A 21,069-nucleotide genomic window follows, 5' to 3' on the forward strand; every position below is an offset into this window, starting at 1 on the left:
CCTACTGGTGATACTGTTGGTAATTAGCCATATAGTGTGTGTGTGTGTGTGTGTGTGTGTGTCACATCTCCAGCTGTGATGTTACTCTCGAGTCAGGCTGGTTCTGGGGAAAGTTCAATGACATAATTGATCTTGTATTAAATTGATTTGCGAAATCAGGATTATTCATGAATTGCTTACCAGTTCTCAATTTTATTTGCAATTACCGCAAATCTTAGGTTCTAAAAACTGTGGGCTACGATTCACTATGTAGCGAAAGTCATGAGGTTTGAGGTCAAGGTTTGCCACAAGATGGAAAAGTGAGCCATGAACCATTTTGGCAGCAGTCATCTAGGCTATGTTTTGTTGCTCATTTTAGCTTCGAAATGCAAAACACGCATGCAAAGAGTAGGCCTAGTTCACGTTAAATACTCCTATTGATTAGACTACTCTGTGCAATATGAATAACATTAATTTAAACTGCGGTATTCCTCTTTCACTAAAATAAATAAATCAATTAACGTTTACCAAATTTGTTTGTACAGACATTTTTTTCCGCGAGGCTTTGTTGTTACAGAGTTTAGGCTAATTAGTCTTTTTTTTTTTACAGTCTGACGCTCTGGCTCACTCTGCCGGACCGGCTGGCTTTCCATAGATCAACTTCCATGACAACCGTTGCCACTGTATACAGAGATTTCAGTTGACAACATTTCAAGTAATGTTAAACTATCCATGTAAAGACTGGACAGCACGGAGTAAGTTTTAACGTTATGTATTTCAAACAAGGCATGTCGAAATTATGTCGCCTATAATGGTTTACAAAATCCAGCCAATGCGTCATGCTCGTCACAGTTTGTTTGAGTTCCAATCACGGGATGACAGTTGTGCTGACAGGTGACTTGATTGACAATGCTAGCTAACATTAGCGTAACGCTAAGTGTTTGTGTTAGCTATTTAAGATTTCATAGCCTGTGTTTAGGCATGCGAGTTTTAGCATTAGACTCGGCAATGAGATACAATAGTTTGTTTTGCAAACAGAGAGCAGATCTTTCATTCACAACCACAGCGGCTGGTTTAAATACGTTAACGTTTTCGCTATTCTTCAAGCCGAACTGTTCTTCAGAACACAAAACAAACATCCAAATAATGTGGTTACTTGCCAAACTGTCAGGTAGGTCTACTTTCAGAGTTGTTAAGGTTAAACAAATTTACCAGCCACCGTCAAATAAGTACAAAGACAGTTCCTGGAGAAACTGTGTGGGCTGTGATTAGACAGGTCAGTCACACAGGTGGTCAGTTTGACGGGTGATTAGTTAGACAGGTGGTTAGACAAGTCAGTCAGTTACACAGGTGGTTAGGTACATGGGTTATTAGTTTCACACATCAGTCAGTTAGACAGGTGGTCAGTTGGTGTTATTTTCCCACCCTTTGCAGAACTAGTATCTGCTCCTGGCCCACAAACAAACTGTACTTGCAATTCTGAATCAACGTGTTAAAGCAAGTGGAGACACACAGTCAATACTATATGAGTAGTGGGAAACAGAATAAGAAAACCAGACTTCTTATTTGTCCCCCCCAAAAAAAGTAAATAAAAATTGCTCAAAGTCTTATAGAGAAGGACCAGAGACCCAACTGAGTTTACTGTCCCAAGAAAGCCTTGAGTTCAACACGCCAAAAGGTGAGACATTACATGCCACGTTTTCAGCATGTAGGCTGTTTTATTCATTATCTCTGATATGCCGCACACATAGTCTATTTGTTCAAGAGGAGCACAACGTTGTATTTGTCTGTGTCAAAACTCTTTTCTCAGTGATGAGCTTCCAGACTCCACCTGACCTATTCAAGCTGGTTGAACAGAATAACCATGGACCTACCACAAAGCAACCACAGATCACTGACTTCGCTCCTGGTGGATATACACCCAAGGTCCAGCTGCCTTACCAAACCATGCCTGGCCAGATCCCCCGCAAGTTAGAGATAGAGAGGTATGTTTGTGGGTGCCAGGGTTACTTAGACAGAGGAGGTACCGTCACCTAGTGCTGTGTAGCTTGCCTCTTTGTATTTCCTGTGTATTTCAGGTGGTGCTAGGTTTACAAAAGGTGTCTGTTATTATGACTTTCATTTAGAGAGAGGGCAAGAATAGAGACACAGAGTGGTACGTTACATTATTACATTACATTATGTCGCTTTTGTCTAAACTTGTCTAACTTACAATAAGTATATTTGACAGTAATTGCCATTAATAGTAATCAGCCACTGTAATGATATTACCGTTTTATATTATCTCTTCCTTTAGACGTAGAAGGGAATACCTGAAGCTGGACATTACTCAGCTTCTCGCAGAGAAAGGCATAGACTCTAACCAGCTATTGCTAAGACACCAGAACAGCAGTGAGGAACATGTGACCACCTTGGACAATCCTGCCCCTCCTATGTCAAACTACCTGCCCTTGGAGGTGAGCCTGCTAACATTTATTTTGCTACTGCTTTTCCATGGCGGTTTAGCTCCCAATTACCATAGCATAATATTTTACAGAGTAAAATAGTACAGCACCTTCAGTCACTCACTCACTCATTTTTCTTGGGTTTCTCTCCCAGGCATTTGATAATGAGGACTATGACTGCCGTACTCCAGCAGACTGGCTTGCCCTGGGGTATGCTGAAGGATCAGCTAATCGCAAACCTATACCTGCTAAAGCCCTGCTGCCTACAACTGACAAGATTCCACCAGGTAAATTGCCCTCAGAAATATAAAAATAGAGAGGGATGTTTTTTTTCTGTTCTTCCATTTTTCCTCTCATTTCTCCCTCTGCTTTCTGAAGAGGACCCAAAAAGCCCCTCCCTGGAGTACAGCTGGCATTTTGTCGGGGTTCTTGACTACAGTAAGGAGAAAGACCAGTACCTGGTACAGAAGGCTGACATAAATGGCAGAGTAACAGACAAAAAAGGAAAGCCCATTCTAAATGGAGGATACAAAAAGGGTAAGTTCAATTGGCTGCTTTATCCCTGCTAGTTGCCTGGTGTCCAGCCCCCATGAATGGCAGTCTTTAATTTTTGAATTTGCATGGTGATTCATAGGGGCACAAGCCTATCCACCGGCAGTTATTTTGGTCAGATACAGTCCAAAATAACTATATATATTACTAGGCTGTATATAACTATAATAACCTACTTACGACGATCGTTACAGAGCGTGACAACAACTACCAAAATGGCAGCGCTGGCAAAGGAATCAAGATAATAGCAAGCTAGATTTAGAGATTTCAGCAGTTAAAAAACTGAATGGCATCGATGAATTAAAATAGGAACATGATTGTTGTTGCTCTGAGGCATTTCCAGATTATGTCAATCTGCTTTGCTACTGTGATTGGTCAAAGATTTTGATAACTGACAACCAATTGGTCGGGGATAGGCTTGTGTCCAGACATCTAAAAGTCGCCATGAAAATTCAAAAAGTGCCAAAGACTGCGATTCATGGGGGGTGGATACCAGGCAACCCTGCTAGTGTTTCACACTGTGAATTTGCATTCTTATGATGATGTATAGTGCTGTAACTCTCATATTTTTCTTCTCACAAATTTTTCTCCATGTTTACCTTACATGTATGCCTCCCATCTCCCTCTCCTGAGTAGGAGTAACCCCCATGCTTACAGCCACTCAATACTGGGTACCCAGGATCAGGTTGTTATTCAGTGCTGAGGACCCACGTATCTTTGCCCAGCGGGTACAGTTTGCCAAGGACTTGAGGCTGAACACAGAGGCCCTGATCCTCTACCACTTGACTGCGGACTGCATGCCCATCTGGAGTGGCACACCCTCCATCAGCACTCACAGCCTTGAGCGCATTAAAAGGATTGTCCTCTCCACTCCTGGCCGCAGACTGGAAAAGTGAGCATCACTACTTCTCAACTTTGACTTTGTTGTCACTTATCATTTTCCCCCTGTTCAATGTACCTTGCTGTTGCTACTATTTTATAATAGATGCCCTTGAGTTTACCAAACTTTACCCTATAAATAGGCCTTCTTTGAAGGGTGGGTAACATTATCATGTGTGCAGTCTACAGGAGCGTGTAGGGGACCTGGAGAAGGAGATAAAACTGGAATATGACTGCACCATGAACCGACTCATTTTGGACAAAGTAGTGATGAGCTACCCAGAGGAGTTTGCACACATCACCCTGCCACATAAAGATCCTGTACCACAAAAAGGTGAGCCAGTTTGCTTTGTGTGTGTGTGTGTGTGTGTGTGTCTATGTGTCTATGTCCATTCACCTTCAAAATCTAAACACTGAACACTGCACTGTGCTACATATCTACAGGGTGTGTGTCAGTCCCTGACTATGCTTTTGAGAAGAACCGAGCTGCATTTACCCTCAGTTCCCTGCTGACTAAGCCAGAGGTGATTGATATATTATCCACAATACGGGCTGAATGCAACAGAGTAGCAGCTATGAGTCTGTTCCACATCACCTTCACCAAGGCACTGCGTCTCGAGGAATTTGAGCTCACCCAGTCTCAGAAACATTCACAGGTAGCTTTTTACACTGTCACCACTGGGCTATACTTTCAAAATAGCATTTATGTAATTTACAAAGGAGGGATGAAAGATGAATTTCTTTCTAAAACTTGTGAAAGATAGCTCCTGTTTTTGCCAGGTCAGAAGGTTATACTGTACTATACTGTATACTATACTGTACTCATGGAATGCCTCTTGTCCAATCAGATTACTCGACCGGAACTAACTGTTGTATAATGCTAAATGAATGGGAGTCATCAGGACAATTGTGGGTTGTTGCATAGTTCTTGGTCCAACAATTTCCAAGCGATATCTATAGCAACTCTTTGTTTTATTCTAAGTGTATTGGGAAAAAAAATTCTCTACAAGTCCTATTCATTAACATTGGCAGTGACAAAATTTTGCTGATGATTATAAGGGTATTACCAGAGAAACAAGCAATGCACTCCAGTTTCACCTGCTCCTCAGGCTACTTGCAGACACAAGAACCAGCTGACTATCACATGAATAAAGCAACATCAAGCCTTTCCTCCATCTCCAGGTAGCCTCGTTTCTTCGGGACTCTTGGGTGACCACGTTGTGTAACAGCATCCGATCCAAGCTGAAGGACATTGGCCCTGGCTGGTACAACCTGAATGTGTCTCGCTGGGATATTTACAAGATGTCCAAGCTGTGCAGACTGATGTCCCTGGTGCACTACAACCTTCAGGACTCACTGCACTTCCTGGTGCAGGGCTCGCTGGTCAGCCTAGCTCAGCTGCTGCTGGACGCCTGCCACAGTGTGCTGACCTGCCCTCAGGACCTGGTCTGGGAAAACAACCTGATCACCAGCCCCTACAAGTAGGATAGGAAGCACACACACACATATATGCACACATGGGCACACATTCACATACACACAAACACCTCTATACACTTTCATGCACGCATACAATACATTTACACATACTGTTCCGTTAACTGGATCTCACACAGCCTTATATTGTGTACTCAGTTTTAATGAGTGTTTGATAGTGCCTATGACATGTCATATTACTGTGATTTATATATTGTGTTGGTAGTATTACTCCACTCTCTGTATCCAGGCCCAAGAAGAACCCTCTGTTCCTGGTGGAGTTGGTTCTGGATCAGACTGGAGTCTATTACAGCACTCCTCTGGAGAACTTTGAGATATCTATCATTAACCTGTTGGACAAGGGCATCCTGGCCACACACAATGTACCGCAGCTTGAAAAGGTAAGATAGAATCTGGCATGACCTATAAAGGAAAGCAATGAAAGTAATGAAAATGTTTATGATAGGCACTACTATCTATGGATGATGATGATGAGTATAAGGTCAGTGACAATGACGCTGAGGATACTGCTGATTTACTGTATAATTGTTCCTCCATGTCAGTTTGTGATGCAGAAGCTGTTATTCAGTGGCATTTCCCTGCTGGAGTCGGTGGGTTTGTTTGAGCCAGTAGTAACTGAGCATAGAGAGAAGGTCCGCATGGCTCTGCGCCAAGCTGCCATACCCCTCAGGGCCTACGCTGCTGAATATGAGAAACACTTGGAGCTACACAACTCGGACATAGAATCCCTCCTGAAGTAAGACTTTGTTCAGACTATGCACGCAGATTTCCACAACTCCACCTTTTTCCCCATGAGTTCAAGGACATGTGAGTGGCAGATGTACTACTATGTAATACTGTAGGATCAGTAACGGTTTTGGTGCAGTCATGAGATGCTTATTTTATTAAATGAAAACATTGGTGTTCCACTTAATTTTCCATCACCCATAGGGCATTTCCCATTGCATTAATTATTTGTATTTACAACTACTGTATTTTTTACTTAAAGGCTTAATCACTGTGCATGGGTTTGTCATTTGTCTTCCAGAGCCCGTAATCAGGGGGAACAGACAGCCCAGGAAGTGAAGAAAGAGGCAGTTCAACACCTGAAGGAGAAGGAGAAGCTGGAGCACTCTATACCGTCCTCCATCGTCATCGGCCCCTTCACTGTCAGTGTAGAGACTGTACGTCAGGCTCTCTCTAAGAAACAAAAGGCTCTAGCCAACGCAGTGCTAGACCACCTTGCCCATAAGCTGCGCAAGCAAGTTGAAGATGTAAGTTGCAAGTTTAGAAAACAGAAAAATAGAAGTCATAAGGGTGAAGTACAGTTAAGTGTTGTAATACAGTATATCACTTTTAAGACATGACTGCTGAGGATATTTATGTTTACCATATGGCCATACCATATTTTGTTTTGTGTGCCTGATTACAGCCCTGAACAATGTGACCATTGTGATCTAATACATTTCTGTGTTTGTGTGTCCAGGCATGTGAAGAGTGTGAGGTCATCAGCAGAAAGCTGTATGAGAAGCCCAACAGCATTGAGGAGCTGACAGAGCAGAGGGACTGGATGAAACAAATCCCAGAACAGCTCAAGAGTCACAAGGTGCAGATAGAAGGGGCGAACTGGCTGTTTCAGTTATACACCACGTCAAGGCTTATTCCTCAACACATCATATTTGTCCAATCTGTCCACAACAGGAACGTCTAGGCAAGACCCTCTCAGACTATGAGCTACTGGACGAGTTCTTCTACAGCCTCTCAGATGAGGACTTTAATAGAAAGTAAGACTGTTGAATGCAATCCATACGAAGTCATCAGGCAAAATTTTGGGAGACTGATATTTTTTTATGTTTTCAGATGGGAATTAGATATATTTGTGGGGTTCATAATGGTTAGAGTGAATAGAGGGAAATGTTAACTGAATAATAGTAATTCTGTCCTCTGACTTTTTCTGTGCAGGTGGACAGCTATTGGGTGGCCTCATAAGATAATGATCCAGATGGAAGCAGTAGCTGTCCAGCATGTGGACGATGAGGAGCGCTTCCACAAGATCCAGCTGGTCAACCAGAACAACTTCCAGGAGCAAATAGACTCTCTACAGGTCCGCTGGGCCATCTGAGTTATTATCTTCACCAGCCACTTATCACAGTGGGGATTCAGTATTGGCACTTCAGTCAGCTGAAAAATGACAACAAAGAGGCAACACTAGCTGTGACCTCTACCTAATGGGTTTCAATGAGAAATTAGAAACTTTTTTTTCAATGAGAAACTTTTTCCCATATTGTGACCAGTTTCTGATGAAGAAAAATAGGCAACAAAAATATAAAATGTCAAGGTATGCCTTTAAATAGTTAATTGCAGGCTGCCCCAACAAAAATCTATAGAAGTCATTGAAACCTCTACAATACTATGTGCAGTTATGTTTAACTTAAACATGCGCTCAAGAGAGGCCTTGGTTTATCTGCTGTAATCTTAGAACTTCTTTTTTTCAAGCGTAACAGGGTAAGTTCATCTCATCTGGCTGTTAATCACCGGAACTGTGTTTGTAGATGCTGGTCGCTGGGTTTGCGGCCCACACAGACATTGATCGTGCCCATGAGACAGCCAACGAGGTGAAGCAGGCAAGCAAGCAACTGGAGGAGTGCCAGACTATGGCCCAAACCTACAACAACAGAGAACGTCTCTTTGGGATTCCCATCACTAATGTGAGTGGGAAACAATGTATCCAGCATCTTTATCTTCAGGCAAAATAATCTATTGATACATGTGGTCACGCCAGATGTATTTTTTTGTCATAGATGTTTTCCCCCTTGGTTTGAACAAAACAGGGCAAGAATACACATTTGACTTGTTTTTCTAACAATAAAATGTTGTGTCACAGTATGATCGACTGCAGAAGCTGATAAAGGACTTCCAGCCCTTCAGGGACCTTTGGACCACCACTTCTGACTGGCTACGTTGGCACGAGAGCTGGCTCAATGACCCGCTGTCCATCATCGACCCCGAGCAGCTGGGGCACAACGTCACAGCTGCCTTTAAGACCATGCACGAGTGTGTCCAACAGTTCAAGGACATCCCTGGTTAGTGAAACATGCTTCATTACTTTTATTGAGTTACTAGAGGGATGGATATGTGTGGCCTTTGTGTTCATACTTTGACAAAATATGAACACCCTTCAATGCCCTTCAATAGATCATGATGGTTAGTGCATCTAACCACAGTTTTCTCACCCGCTTACTTTCACTTTCCCTATTTCCTCTGCACCCCATCCATCTCTAGACTGCCAGATGGTGGCAACTGAAATCTGCAGCAAGATCGAAGACTTCCGTCCTCACGTCCCTCTGATCCAGGGCCTGAGCAACCAGGGGATGAGGAGCCGCCACTGGCAGATGCTTTCTGATCGCATCCAGATGAACGTCCAGCCCAAAGCCAACCTTACCTTCTCCCACTGCCTGGAGTTGGGCCTGCAGAAACACATGGATGAGATAGCCCACATGGCTGAGGTGGCTAGGGAAGAGTACACCATTGAACAGGTAACATTGAATTGTTATGGACCCTAATTGTGTGTTTGTGTATATCTTACACAGTACAGTCAGCTGTGTGATTATGGGGCAACTAATGTATATCATAATAGATTCATCATATTAATTGCAATGTTTCGACACTGAATTTTTGCTGTATATATTTTTGGATTGGTCAAATTTTCTTATGGCCTCTCAAACTAAACTATGTGTTCTTTCACACTTACTCACCCAGGCTCTGGAAAAGATGGAACAGGAGTGGTCGACGGTAATCTTCGATGTACTGCCCTACAAGGAGTCGGGCACCTACGTGCTTAAGAGCCCAGACGAGGCCTCCCAGCTGCTGGACCAACACATCGCCATGACCCAAAATATGTCCCTCTCTCCTTTCAAGAAGCCATTTGAATATCGCATCACCACCTGGGAGAACAAGCTCAGGAAGACGCAGGTACACACACACACACACACACACACATTTTAACAGTAAGACACCTTGGGCCCTATTTAAACAATCCATGGCGCATGGTCTAAAGCGCATGGCGCAAGTGCATTTAGGGCGTGTCCAAATCCAATTTGCTAGTTAAACAACGCACAATGTGGGTGCAGGGTAAGGCGCAAGGCGCAAAGGGTTGTACTAAGTCCCTTAATTAATCATAGGTGTGTTTTGGGCATAACATGAACTCAACTAATCAGAGTGTCATCTCATATTCCCTTTAAGAGCCAGGTGCGCTTGCACCTTGGCGCATTGCTATTTAAATGGCGGATTCGGCAAGTTGGAGAAACGGTTTTCTGCTGAGGAAACGGATCTGCTCGTGCGCGATGTCGTTGTGTGTGTGCGGGTAGGCCTATGTTGTGCGTCGGGTGAAGGTAAGATGTCTTTGCGGTTTATTTTCATGACTTTTTGTTGGGCTGTGCTTTTTACATATTTACTGTGCTGTTTTACTTGGTTGTAGGTTGCCTATTTAAAAATTGGCAATGTGTGATGATGGTTAACGGGACATGTACGTTGCGCATTTGGCATTGCGTAATGGTGAAAGCATATGGCAATTTGGCAACAAAATACATGTCAGGAATGAAGTAAAGTGCAAATTTTCATATTAGATGATCATATTTTTCTATTTTGCATGGTAACGTTGTGTGTGTGTTTGAGAGAGAGAGAGAGAGAGAGAGAGATACGCATCTTACTATCTGAATAATGCGCCCTTTAAATTGCAGGAAAATACTGCGCCAGACTTTAGACCAGGTTTTTGTTGGTCAGTGGTGCAATCGCTTTCCGCTGCCTCAAGATAGCAATGCGCCAACAATGCACCTGACCACACCTCATTTTAAGACCAACACACCCATGGGCGCAAAGATGGGTGCAAGTACATTTGCTATTTAAACAACGTGGGCGCTGGGCATGAAAATGACAACTGCGTCGGTCGGAAACTAGCAATGACACGTGCGCTATGCTTAGCGCCGCTTTGTGCCGGGTGTAAGATAGGGCCCCTTGTATCATTGCCATGTCAGTGCAGTTGCTCATGTTGTGCTGCTGCCCTCTCCTGGTGCTTGCAGGATGTGCTGGAGAAGTTGCTGACATGCCAGCGCTCCTGGCTCGACCTGGAGCCCATGTTCAGCTCTGACGATATCAACCGCCAGCTGCCTGTGGAGGGAAGCAGATACCAGAAAATGGAGCACACATGGAGGAAGGTCATGAAAAGCACCTTTGATAACCGACAGGTCAGGGCTCCCACAACAGTTCCCATCATATAAGACAGAGATGTGTTTGTAGGGATACAGAGAGTAGCCCACAGCTTTGTTAATGATTTGTGCGTGTGTGTGTGTGTGTGTGTCGACATGTGTGTTTCTGTGTTTATCTCTAGGTGATTGACCTGTGCCAAGATGCCTGTCTGCGATACAATCTGAGGGAGTGTAACAAGCTGTTGGAACTGGTCCAGAAAGAGCTCAATGATTATCAATCACAATAAATGGTCTTGATAATTTGAAGAACTGTATTTGTATTTGTATTTGTTGTATTTCAACATCTTGACTATTCTGAAGTGAAATGAAATGCTTCAATATTGCCAATATGTCAGTATTCTACAATCATTTGTTGTGGAAACTAAAATGACAATAAAAGATTATACACTATTAATTGCACAAGCCTATTTGTTTGTAGGTTCTGCTTCCTGTCAGATGATGAGCTGCTGGAGATTCTGTCCCAGACCAAAGATCCCTCTGCTGTACAGCCTCATTCGTGCAAATGGTTTGAGAACATCGCTCGGGTTGCTTCTTCACAATTATCTTCATCTCTTCTTCTCCTCTTAGACTATTGGAAACATATCACATGACTGATGCTGGGCTCAGATAACAGGAGTTTTTCCGCCGATGTATGCCCGATTCACCCCTCCTGACAATCGGAGGATAAATCTGGATCTGGGCATTGGTTGGTACTGATGTTCAGCACAGAATATCTGGTAATGTGAGCTGTTTACAAATAGAATCTTAACCCTCCCAAACCGTTCGCAGGTGCATCGAGGCCGCCCCGATAATTTCTAACCTGTTGATATTTGCGAGTTAAAATCTGGACTGTTATGTCACTACTCATTTTCATTATGCCTTTCAACATTGGACAATACAACTTTAACGTCCCAGCCGGGGTGTAACAGCTGACGGTATTGTATTAGTAGACGGTAGTGTGTTATCATGGCCTGGTCAAGTGGTGATTGCTCATTGTTTATAGATATTACTGGGCCAAAGATGACTTGTACATCCGAGCAGTGAATGTAGGATGGATATGAGTACCTGGGTAACTCTGGATGTCTGGTCGTCACCCCGCTCACTGACAGGTAGGCCCCTGGCTATTCATTCTGCTGCTATCTGCTGTTCTGTTCTTCCCTTGATGCCATATGCTCTTTGAATTAAAACATTTTCTGCCTCTTCCAGATGCAAGCTGACCCTGACAGGGGCCCTACGCCTGAAGTTTGGAGGGGCTCCTGCGGGTCCAGCAGGGACAGGAAAGACAGAAACCACTACCTGGGAAAGACCTGGCTGTCCAGACAGTGGTTGTCAACTGCTCCAATCAGCTGGATTTCATTGCAATGGGCAAGTTCCCTCAAGGGACTGGCCAGGTAAGAGAAACATACCTTAAAATTGTGATGGAATATCAGCTACGTTGTCAAGTAGCAAAAATCTTGCTATCAATCACATCCATTTTGGATTCCTTTTCTATGTGAAACTGGAGACTGGAGTTTCTCTCAGAGCTTGTATTCAATTATGATTGACTTCCCTTTTCCCTTTCAGCCTGGGCGTGCTTTGATGAGTTTAATCGTATTGATGTGGAGGTGCTGTCTGTGGTGGCACAACGGATCACCACTATTCAGAAGGCCTAACAGCAAAGCGTGAGATACTGCTTCAATAGGGGGTCACAGGATCCATAGTTTTTGAGTGCACACATGAAGATGCATCTTATAACACTGAAATAGCTGTGTGCATGTTGTTGGCGTTTTTAGGTGGAACGCTTTGTGTTTGAAGGGACAGAGATCCCTCTTGTCCCTTCTTGTGCTGTCTTCATCACTATGAATCCTAGTTACGCTGGCCGCACTGAACTGCCTGATAATCTCAAGGTTTTCAAATGACAATCACTTTTAAAACGAATGTTCACCATTGAGGATGAGCAGTTGGGGTTCAACACATGCGATTCTATCATCTACAGGCCCTGTTCCTTCCTGTGGCTACAATGGACCCTGACTATGCTATGATAGCAGAGATCTCCCTCTACTCATTTGGCTTCAGCGATGCCAAAGTCCTCTCCAAGAAGATCACCACCACCTTCAAGCTCTCCTATAAACAGCTAAGCTCCCAGGTGTGGACCACAAGGAGGTTTTATTTTGTTTTTTGTTTTTTGTTTTTTTTAAGTGGTCAAATGTTTCAGTTTATCGCCATGTACATTTATACTAAGAATTTGACCCGGGGAGTTGGTGTATGTAAAATTGCTAAAGCAAATTAAACAGACTATAACTATATATAGTGTATACTATAACAGACAGCATTTAGTAGGAGAGCATACATGGTTAATAAAGTGGCAGGAGACGTGCTTCTATCTGTAGGATACGTGGCTTACCTGGGACCCTTCACTGTAAGTGGGTTGCAGCTGAGCTTGTGAGTGTGAGTGCTGTATGTATTATTATGCTAAAAAGTTAAAAACTTAAAAATGTTGATTTATGTAAAACAACTGCCACATGATTTCAAAGCATTTTGACTAAATGTTATGTAACAATTCTTTCCAATAGTATTTCTAAGATTGAACTTAAAATGAGACCTTTTTACAATAGAAAATTGCAGATTATTGTCAAGAATAGTAATTGTTGTATCTCAATACTGTTGTGTAGTGGGTCAGCAGCAGTGTATGCTTATCAATGTTTAAGTCAGATCATGTTTACTTGTAGTTCAACCGACTTCATATTATCAGCCTGCTTGTAGACTCTGCTTGTAGACTCATTCACTTTTCTCATCATCAGTTTGTCATTTGTATATGTACTGATAACAGGCCTGCCGATGGATAACTTTTCAGTGGAAAATGGCATCATCACCCAGTGTTCTCAGCGCTGGGCTCTGTTCATTGATCCCCAGGAGCAAGCCAAGTGGATCAAAAACATGGTGAGGAGTAGGACTCTCTTTTGACTGCAGAGGGTACCAGTGAGACCAAAAGTCATAAAAAACAAGATCTTACAGTAATATACAGTATCAATTACCATCATGTGTAATGTTTGTAATTATATGTTGTTTATCAGCACCAGTAGTTGCCACTACAGAGGATTTGATGCAAATATCCCTTGTGCTGTTAAATTAGGGTGAAATTAGGGCCTACAGAGGAACCTGGCTTGGATGTTAATAAATGGGGATGGGTGACAGTCGTTGGGGTTAAAGTGGGCACTTCCCATCAGAGATGATTTGTTGAATTAGGTCCACTACTTCTCCAGAAAGCTTCTCAGTACCTGTATTTGTATCTATGATTCACTGCTCACCCATGCTTGCTTCCTGTTTTCACCCAGGAGCGTGACAGTGGATTTGATGTTATGAAGCTCGGTGACCCGGACTTCCTCCGCAGTCTTGAGAATGCCGTTCTCTTTGGTAAACCCCACCTCTTGGAGAAAGTGGGAGAGGAACCAGATCCTGCTCTGGAACCCGTCTTGTTGTGGCTGGTGAATACACACAATAAACACATCCATTACAAAACCCAAATCTATTGTATGTCAGTGTTATGCAAATGTCTAACATGAGTTGGTCTCTTAGACTCAAGTTTTTGCATGTTGTGGCCCTTGGACATACAAGCAGCAGGGCAGCACAGTCCTGAAGCTGGGAGATGAAGTCATCTCTTACCAAGATGACTTCAAGATGTACGTCACCACCAAGATGCCTAACCCACACCCTTCCCAGAGATCTCCACCAAAGTCACCCTCATTAACTTCACCCTGCTGCCCAGGTAATACACACTTTATACAGGTTATTATGTCTACTTAAGTGATGTCAATGCCAATATCACTTTTGCTCAATCTATTCAATCTCTTTTCTACATCACTATTATTGAAATATATATTGTGACCTCTTTTCCCAAGGCTTTTGAAAATCCAATTTATAACTATTTATAACCTGGGAGTCCATTCATTCCATCCAAAATGTACTGAGATATTAGAAGCAGAAGTTATTGTTAGCATTTGTTAGCAATGATAGTGCAATTTAATGTCCATTCTTGAGAAGTCATATGCAACTCCTTCAGTTTCATCTGTTTGTAATGTGCTGCACATGATTGTTTAGATATAGTTCTTAGTGTGATTGACTACCATTGCTAACAAATGCTAACAAATTTTACCTCCTACATCTTAAAAATTAAGACTTTGTTCAGTATACTTATACTTATATCCATGTTCATTGCATAAAGGTATGATGATATTTTCATGGCCATAATCGTCTAATTAGTTTTGGTTGAGTCATCAACAGTGCAAACATTTGTTTTACAATTGGGGTACAGAATTAGCCATGTTAACTTCAGCTGAAATTCATTACTGGTTGTTTGCCTCTGACAGCAATATTTATTGTCTCTCTCCCCTTCTCCCTCTATCTCTCCTCCAGTCGTCAGACCTGTCGGTGGTCTTCAAGGAGGCGTCCTCCTCCACTCCTCTCATCTTTGTCCTCTCCCCTGGGACGACCTCGCCGCCGACCTCTACAAGTTTGCTGACGTCATGAAGTTGCCATCTCTCTGGGCCAGGGCCAGGTCAGGGCCAGGGGAGTGCCTGGGAATTATCATTCTCTTCTCTCTCTCTCTCTCTCTCTCTCTCTCGCACTCTCTCTCTCTCACTCTCTCACTCTCTGACCCAGGGGAAAAGCCACTGTAAATCACTTTCTCAAAGAACCAGGCCACTCTCATTTGTCTTGCTAAGAATGGCCACCTCAATGCTAATTATTTGCTCTATTTCAGGCCAGAGGACAGGACTTTGTGCCAAACATCTCTAGGAGCTGCCACATTCACCATGAGCATGCACATAAATAAGACAAACATAAATAACAACCACAGAAAAACTGTTGTGCAGGTTGTAAGACTCATTTTCCCAAACACAGCTGAAGCCTAGTGGCAGGCTAAACATTCCTATTCCCAGTAATTAATTCCCTTGGAACTGTCCCAATAGGTTCATTATGCTAGTGCATGTGTCATGTTTCTTGCAATTACATGAGTTGAAATTTTGGCTCATATTGGACTGTTGCATCACCCTGCCCTCAATTTCCTGACTGTCTGTATTGTACTGTTGGGAACTGAGAGAGAGCCCTAGCTAGTCAAACTGAGTGTAGGGAGACATGCTATACCCCACAGCACTGGCAAAAACCAGCAAAATGTTGACAAGGCTACCCACTCTCCTTAAAAAAAGAACAAAACTTCCAGCAAACCAGTGTCTGGTGTCTTAAATTAAAGCCTCATGCTTAGCCCTTTTGCTTGGTATTTCCGCTAGTCCAGCAGCATGATTGCATGATGGACAGTGCCATGGAGAGAGGTCAGTGGGTCTTCTTCCAGAACTGTCACCTGGCCCCAGCTGGATGCCCACCGTGGAGAAGAGACGCTGTGTGTGTGTGTGTGTGTGTGTGCGTGTGTGTGTGCATACACATACACATACACAAAAGTGTACAGGCATGCACAAACACACGCACGTAAAATTAGATCCTGAAGACAACCCCAAGATAGAACTACAACTAGGCGCAAATGAACAGGTGTGTTAGATGATTCATATGTTAGAGAAGCAACACACAGTCACTGCGACTTTAATTACTGCCTTTATCACTCACTGCCCCTCCCCAACAGGTGCACAGAGACTGCCGTCTGCCCAGCAACAAGTTCACCCTGCCCATCCTCCAGAATGGCTCCAAAATGGCTGATGAGCCTCCCCAGGGCATCAAGGCCAACCTACTGAAGACCTACCTGAGCCTCACCAATGATTTTATCATGTCCTGCACTAAGGTCTGCCTCTCACACACTCACCCTCCCCTTGATTCTGCTCCTCTCTCTCTCTCTCTCTCTCTCTCTCTCTGTCAGAAAACTCTGGATCAACGGCGTTTTTGCAAACTGCATTTAGCAGAGTGTCATTATTGTGTAATTCCTGCAATTGCTGTGAAAAATGTGGTACCTCCCAAATACTTATTCCTCTCCTCTCCTCTCCAGACAGCAGCGTTCAAGTCTCTGCTCCTGTCTCTGTGTATGTTCCATGGAAATGCTATTGAGCGCAGGAAGTTTGGCCCATTTGGCTTCCACATTCCCTATGAGTTAACTGACGGAGACCTGCGCATCTGCATCAGCCAGCTCAAAATGTTCCTGGACAAGTACCAGGACGTCCCATACAAGGTGGGAGAGAGAAGGACTCTCTGTCAGTCTGTATTTAAACAACTGTTAAGAGAACAGTATTTCCTCCTTTCCTTTCTTTCTTTCTTTCTTTCTTTCACTTCACTCCTCTCAACCAGTTGTTGTCTTCTGCACGTCCACTGCCAACGTCTTATTGCTACTGTCGTTGAAATTCCCTTCTTCTTAACTATGGTGGCCGTGTGACGGATGACTGGGACAGACACTGCATTCTCAACGTACTGGAGGATTTCTACTGTCCTGCTGTGCTCAGTGCCGACCATGTCTACTCCCCTTCTGGAGTCTACTGGCAGATAGACACACATCTGGATATCAAAGTTAGAGATATGGAAGGGCCATGGAAAAGATTAGGTTAAGATTAGTGCATAAGATCAGTGCTTTCTCTGCATCAGTTGGCATACACAAAATAGTGCATGTATTGTCACTTTGCAAAATGTAAACAAAAATTAGACACTTTAAATATCCCAAGTGTTCTATTAGCAACCTTGTCACTGTCACTTTTTGAAAAAAATAATCTGTTAGTTTGCTCTCTAATGATATCACAATAACAGAAATCATGTTTCTCTCTTAACCGCTGCCTTTCACAAACAAGGAAATGTAGGAAATTAGAGTATTTGTCACGTTGCATAATAGATTGCCACACGTGTCTCCAGTGACATGGGTTTAGACATATCCTGGTGACACTTTGACTTGTGTTGTCAGGGTGTCTGCAGATCCAGAAAAGTAAAAAAATTTCTAAAATCATAGTATCAAAACTATATTATCAAAAGTATTAAAAATGTGGTTTCTTGGTTTTTCTGATGAGGGAACAGCACATTTATTTAACTTGGTGTGGTCTTATATTTCACTGTTACTGGTTTTAAAAGACCAAATTTAACTTCATGAAACTTGCAGATACTCTGGTTGTGTATTATGGCCTAGAATTACTAGAGACTACAACAACACAATGTGACAAACAAATCAAAGCATTACAAGTTCTGAACTACTGACTACCAAACTAAACTGACTACACTATATGTACATTTTACATGTCTCATACATTTTGGTGTGTGTGTGCGTGCGTGCGTGCGTGCGTGCGTGCGTGCGTGCGTGCGTGCGTGCGTGCGTGCGTGTGTGTGTGTGTTCCCTCAGGAAAGTAAGGGAACTCTGACAAGGAACAGATTTTAAACTTGATTTCTTTTCCTGTTTTATTACCTTTATTGAGTTTGCAGGTTCACGGTTTCACTGCTAGCATCATAGTATCGTATGTGTTACTTAAATCCAGGTCAACAGTTGTGGAACAATAGATACAGCATCACATTTTTTCCATGAACTAAGTTTTACAGAAAAATGCCAAACTAAATAATTCTTCAATCGTCACACAACAAAGCTAAGTAGCCTGCCAGGAATTCAGCCACTGATTGTGTTAAGAGTCGGGATCAATTTCCAAAGGGTTGTACTCAGGTTGGTCAGGTAATGCACCAATGCACCTCATCCAGGAGGTCATCAGGTAACACTGGGCTGCACTACAGGATAACACTGCTGAAAACACTGATAGTCTCTTTATTTTATAATGACACACATCACTATACTTTGTAGAGCGGTCCAGTTTTGAGTCCTAAAACCCAGAAGTGAGTTTTGTTTTGTTTTTTTGAGCTTTGTTTAAAAGCCTGAGATAAGGTCTGTGGTTAAGACAGACTTAAGACAGTTTCACATTTCCTCATTCCTGGACCACTCGATTAGTATGCACTCCTGATCAGGGCTTGTAGTACTAGCAAGGAAAAATGTCTTTGAGATTAGAGAAGTAAACTGTGAGCTGTGCCAAGCTAAAGCATCTCTGACCGTGTTGAGTTTAGCACAGTCTCTTGTTGTGGAGAAGAGGTGAAGCAGCTTGGTCAAGTGGCCAGATATAGCCAGAAGAATGGGAAGAGGGGCGATTCTGCCTCTAAAATAAAAGAGTAATAAAAAAATAATTAAAGGGGTAATAAGTAATCTATGACCTCTATAGGTAACCAGTGTGAATTGCAACAACATCAGCAGAACTTGTATCTTACTACAAAAGTCTCTGGCACAGCCTGTAAAAATAATAATACTGCTTTGTAATAATACTGTAATAATGATACTGCTTTGTCATTTGCTTTTTTGGCTTGAGAACGAAGTGTTTTAGCCTTTGCAGCTCAAATATTTGGTGACTCTGGTCACTTGCTCAAAGTGAGATTTGAAAGTCAGAAAATGTCAGCAACTGTTGAAAATAATTGTTGAGTCACTGGTATTGATCAACCCCTGCAGATACTGTATATTATGGTTATTTTGTGCTAAGGCAGTAAAAACCTTACTAATTTCCCCTGTTGGGGGTGATCCGGATCTGGGATGTAATACTGATTTATTATTGTTTTTAGCCATACCTATGAAACTAATGGAGATAAACACTTGATTCTGAATCCTAAGGGTATGTTTGTAGGGTCAAGAAATCAATTTAACTTAAAATTCAAGTGATAGGAATGATTCTTTTATTTCATTTGGGATTGTTATACATTGGTCAGTGCATAATTTTATAAAATGAATAAACAAACACAATTCATTCCCTTGCTCCTGAAATTACCTAATTATAGACCAGAACTAGGCCGCATGAATGACTGTAATTTGAGTAGTACTCGTATGAGCTGATCTAAGTATTGGTACTTGTATTGGTTCTGGTACTGGTATGGATTCCCCTGTAGTCTCTGTGTGTCTGTCTATAACAGGTTGCTGGCGATCATCTCCCAGCGTCTCAGTGACATTGTGAAGGCTCTGAAGGGTTTAGTGGTGATGTCATCAGAACTGGAGCTTATGGCCAACAGCCTGTTGATCAACGCTGCCCCTGATATGTGGTAGGGCAAGACACACACACACACAGACACACACACACACACACACACACACACACACACTTAGATTCTCACCCACGTGCACGCACACAGAAACCTTTGCTGGGGAAAAGCCACAAAAAAATCCTTAGAAATTAGTCTTGCATCTTGTGGGGGATTTTTTTTAAGAGAGTATCGCAATACTGTGGTTTTGCCTTGAGTTAGGTTGATCTTATGTCATCCATCTGTGGGGTTTCCTCTTCAACATTAAGTATGCAGTTAACTTTCTCTTTTGATGCCTTTTTGCAATTTTTGGGTGAGGCTTGGACATCTGACATTTGGGGGCGCTTTCAAAGTTCAGGGCATTGTATGAACTTTTGGTGGCATTTCTGCCCTGAGCCCCTGATCATTTCCTACCCTGCTTTCTGAGAATGCATAATGCCTCTGTGTCACGGTCTCTTCCCCCAGGCCGACCATCTCTGAAGCCACTGGCCCCCAGGGTGCCAGAACTACGCCCTCATCTTTATTGACACCATTGGAATTGACTTTGAGGTCAGACAGTAGACTTGATGTCTGACTGTCTGTCTCAGTGCCACTGTTTCTACCTCACCAGCTAAAAAGACATTGTCTCATACTTTTCAGGCATAACACCTTATAGAATTAGAGAACTGAAGCCACTCTAATTTGACTGAATATTGAAGTATATACTGCTTTGAAGCTTTATTCTTCAACGCCTGTGATCCTCTCTCCTCTCCATCTCCTCCTACCTCTTCTTTCAATCCTCTCTCCCTCAGGTAATGGTGAAATCAGCGTCGGAGACAACAGAGAAACCAAATGGGCTGCTACATCCACGGTCTATTCCTGGAGGGGGAGGAGGCCCAAGAAGCTCTACACAGAGATGGCCGTCATCTGGTCGATCCCCAAGCTCAACCACAAACCTCCGTCCTCAGCTGTCTACGTCTGCCCCATCTGCAAGACTCTTACACCTGCTGCTCAGTAGCCTACACACAGGATCTGAGCATGACTGGCTTCAGCGGTATTATTATAAATCTTATATACCAATTTGATTAGTTACACCTTAACTGAGACTTGTTTTGTAGAGATCAATGAAATTGGGTTTTTTTTAGTGAAGGAAATGGCGTAACCCACGTTTGTGAAACTTTTGCTCGGTGTATGTGTATGGCTTCTGTTTATTTGGGAGTAAGATTGGGCGTGCTCGCTCGGGTGTTTGCGTGTGTCTCTTTTAGGTGGTTTTATTACTCACCCAAAATAGACTCCAGTTAGTGTCCAGTTTCAGAAAGCTTACGAAAGTGCAGCTCTGTATTTTCCACCCTCAACTCACAGCCTGCATCCCGTACTGGCAGATTAGACGGCTTGGAAACACTTGACTCAGTGCAGCGAGTGTGATGAAAAGAGACGAAACAATTCACATTTCTGCGTTTGTGTCAGTGAGCCGTTCTGTGTGTTGTTTTCAGGGACCCTGTCTGCAGCCAGTCATTCCACCAACA

At 42.9% G+C, this 21,069-nt stretch overlaps 1 pseudogene; it reads left to right on the forward strand.

Moving 5' to 3' along the window:
- Positions 1–854: 854 nt before the first annotated feature.
- On the forward strand, positions 855–20,561 carry LOC139667225 (dynein axonemal heavy chain 1-like; annotated as a pseudogene).
- The last annotated feature ends 508 nt before the right edge of the window (positions 20,562–21,069 follow it).

This window comes from Centroberyx affinis, unplaced genomic scaffold (assembly GCF_046629955.1).
Source record: "Centroberyx affinis isolate AG114_WGS23_722 - 3 ecotype Tasmania unplaced genomic scaffold, CSIRO-AGI_Caff_v1 ptg005379l_1, whole genome shotgun sequence".
In the NCBI taxonomy this organism is placed as follows: domain Eukaryota; kingdom Metazoa; phylum Chordata; class Actinopteri; order Beryciformes; family Berycidae; genus Centroberyx; species Centroberyx affinis.